Source organism: Leuresthes tenuis, unplaced genomic scaffold (genome assembly GCF_036924035.1).
Source record: "Leuresthes tenuis unplaced genomic scaffold, fLeuTen1.0.hap1 SCAF_167, whole genome shotgun sequence".
Lineage (NCBI taxonomy): Eukaryota > Metazoa > Chordata > Actinopteri > Atheriniformes > Atherinopsidae > Leuresthes > Leuresthes tenuis.
Window position 1 is genome coordinate 21,932 of NW_027325521.1, and position 3,176 is coordinate 25,107.

Here is a 3,176-nt window from a genome sequence, read left to right on the forward strand (position 1 = left end):
CACTTTCTTTTACTGCAAAGTACAACGTTGTTTTTTGTTGAAATCTATCTAGACATTGATAAATACCAGCCGAAACTCTGCTGCCGCTTTTGATAATTTATGGTTGGGCATTCTTACCTTTTCTTACCCGCTTTTTACAAATTATGATTTTACATTCACACCTACTTGCAGTCGAACACCTTCTCATCCACTTATGATCATGTGCGGTTGGGCTTTCGCACCTTTTCTTACCCATTTTTCAGTAATTATGGGTGGACATTCAGACCTTCTTGCAGCCGAAAACCTCCGCTCCTCTTTTGATCATACATTGTTGGGCATTCACACCTTGTCTTACCCGCTTTTTACAAACTTTAGTCGGACATTCAAACCTTCTTGCAGCTGAACCACCTCCGCTCCCTGTTTTTATCATATATGGTCTGGCAATAGTACCTTTTCTTACCCGTTTGTGAGTAATTATGGCTGGACATTCACACCTACTTGCAGCTGAACACAACCTCTCTCGCTTTTGATGATGTATGGACCGGCATTCTTACCTTTTCTAACACATTTTTCAGCAATTATGGTCGGAGATTCACACCTACTCACAGCCGAACAACTCCGCTCCCGCATTTGATGGTGTATAGTCGGGCATTCTCACCCTTTCTCATCAGCTTTTTGCAAATTATGATCTGACATTCACACCTACTTGCAGTCGAACAGCTCTGCTCCCGCTTTTGATTATGTATGGTTGGATATTCGAACCTTTTCTTAACTGCTTTTTACAAACTTTGGTTGGACGTTCACACCTTCTTGTAGCCGAACACATGCACTTCTGCTTTTGATGATGTATGGTTTGGCATTCGCACCTTTTTTTTACCCATTTTTCAGGTATTATGGGTGGACATTCACACCTTCTTGCAGCTGAACACCTCCTCTCCCACTTATGATCATGTGTGGTTTGATTTTCGAAAGTTTTCTTTCATGTTTTCTAGCAATTATTGATGGACATTTAGACCTTCTTGCAGCTGAACACCACCTCTCCCGATTTTGATTATGTATGGACCGGCATTTTTAACTTTTCTAACACATTTCTAAATTGAGAAAGGAAATTATTTTAGAGGAAGCACTAGAGTTTAGATCCCACATTTGTTGATAGGCATTCATTTATTTCATCACTTCTGATAAAAATGATAAGACTGACCTAAAGAATTGGAGGCCCATCACACTTTTAAACTTTGACTGTAAACTTTTTAGCAAGGTTTTAACGACACGGATGTCCTCTGTTTTAGAGGAGGTAATTCACCCAGACCAGGCTTGTGCCATCTCAGAGAGACAACTCACCGACAGCCTCGTACTGATTCGAGACATCATTGATTACGCTAGAGACAGAAACACCCGGCTTGTCATCTTAAATTTAGACTTTGAAAAAGCTTTTGATCGGGTCTCGCATCAATATCTCTTTCAGGTGTTGCAGCCATCGAATAGGGCCCGATTGTTCCTACTTGGTGAGATTTGCTTGGTTGAGACGCTTGCTCCCCCCCCTTGCTCCTCGGCTGACCAAGTAGGAACAATCGGGCCCTATTCGATGGCTGCCTTGTCTTTTACTCTGTGCAAAAGACAAGGCAGCCACAAACACCACGGGAACACCGTATTGAGGCTTTGTTCTGACCACTCATTCGGTGTCGCGTTTCTTTCAAGCAATTCTCCCGGTTAGCCCACACTCAGCTCGCTCCCAGAGCTGTGTTAAAGTCTACTTCGCATTCACTCTCTTTTCTCAGCAGATTAAAAGAAAGTTTCATCTTGGGCTCCCTGAAACTTCCATCCTGCACCGCTGTTTGCTTTTTCACAAGAGCAGAGAAGAGCGCACCGTTCCCAGCGGCACTGCAGTACTGGGTCGATGCTTGGAGTGAACGGAGCAAGCTTCTTTTTCAACTCCTATTCTTAAAAATCCATTTAATATGTAGTCCTCGTATAGAGGACATATTAAACTGATAAGAACAGATACTACACTTGATCTTAGCCAAAAGGCCGAGAAGCGATAACTGTCCACTGTTTCAGGTCCGAGGGCCCTTGCTGGCACAATGCGCACTTGTAGCAGTGTTCTTTTTATGGCCATAGGTGGCCAGAGTGTCACGTTGCACCTCCGCCCACCCGCTGCACTGAGCACTCTTCAGCCCTTTTAAATGGTAAAACTTTGCACTCCCGCATGCTCCAGCAAGCACCATTCAAGCAACAACTTTGCACTCCAGCTTCGAACATCGGCACAATCGCAACAAGTAAGGCGACTCTACTCAGAGAAGTCACTCTGCACAGTAAGAAGATTTCTTTTGCACAGACAGAAAGGGCTTCACCCGCAAAGGTAAAGCCTGCCAAAAATAGAAACAACTCATTAGTGCTGCTCTCCACGAAAGTCTTTAGTAAAAGGCGAAAGACTTGTATGTTATGAAGAGAAACCAGAGTACGATTATCCGTCACTGCGGGAGCAGGGCATCAGGCTAGTTGCCATAGCCACCTTCCCCATGGTGAGCGTTGCTTGGTTGAAACGCTTGCCCCTGTGCAATCGACAAGGCAGCAACAAAAACACCACGAGAACACCGTATTGAGGCTTTGTTCTGACCGCTCATTCGGTGTCGCGTTTCTTTCAAGCAATTCTCCCGGTTAGCCCACACTCGGCTCGCTCCCAGAGCCGTGTTAAAGTCTACTTCGCATTCACTCTCTTTCTCAGCAGACTCTTGGGATTTTATCTATAAAATGAATTCCTTCACTCAAACTATGTTAAAACTGCTTTGTCCTTCATATTTACCATGTCTAGAAAGATTTAAACAAAAAAAAAACAACGTTGTACTTTGCAGTAAAAGAAAGAGCAAATCTAAAGTTTCAGGAATCCGAGAATAAGCTTACTTTCATGAGTTCTTCACGATTTCGGATTTTGCTATAAAATGAATTCCTTCACTCAAACTAAATTAAAACTGCTAAACCGCTAATCTGTTACATGTAAGGCAGATGTCAAATTCACCGAAATAGGATCTAAGGGTATTCGGCCAATCGAGCTGTAGCAGCTTTGGTAAAAGAGTATAAGTTGAAGAGTTTGTGAATAAAGGTGTGCGCACACATAGTGAGCTGTAGGAAAATAGGCAGGGAGCAATGCCGGCTGGGGTATATGTTCTTGTATGTTGTCTGACTGTTTTATTTGAATG

General features: G+C 43.2%; 2 non-coding genes across 2 annotated transcripts; both read right to left on the reverse strand.

Annotated features, from left to right (window-relative positions):
* Window positions 1-1,835: 1,835 nt before the first annotated feature.
* LOC140287890 (U2 spliceosomal RNA) lies at window positions 1,836-2,019 on the reverse strand. Its single transcript, XR_011911839.1, has one exon. It is a non-coding gene; the product is annotated as a U2 spliceosomal RNA (small nuclear RNA).
* A 308-nt stretch (window positions 2,020-2,327) lies between these two features.
* LOC140287887 (U5 spliceosomal RNA) lies at window positions 2,328-2,441 on the reverse strand. The gene has a single exon (XR_011911836.1). It is a non-coding gene; the product is annotated as a U5 spliceosomal RNA (small nuclear RNA).
* Between the last annotated feature and the right edge of the window lie 735 nt (window positions 2,442-3,176).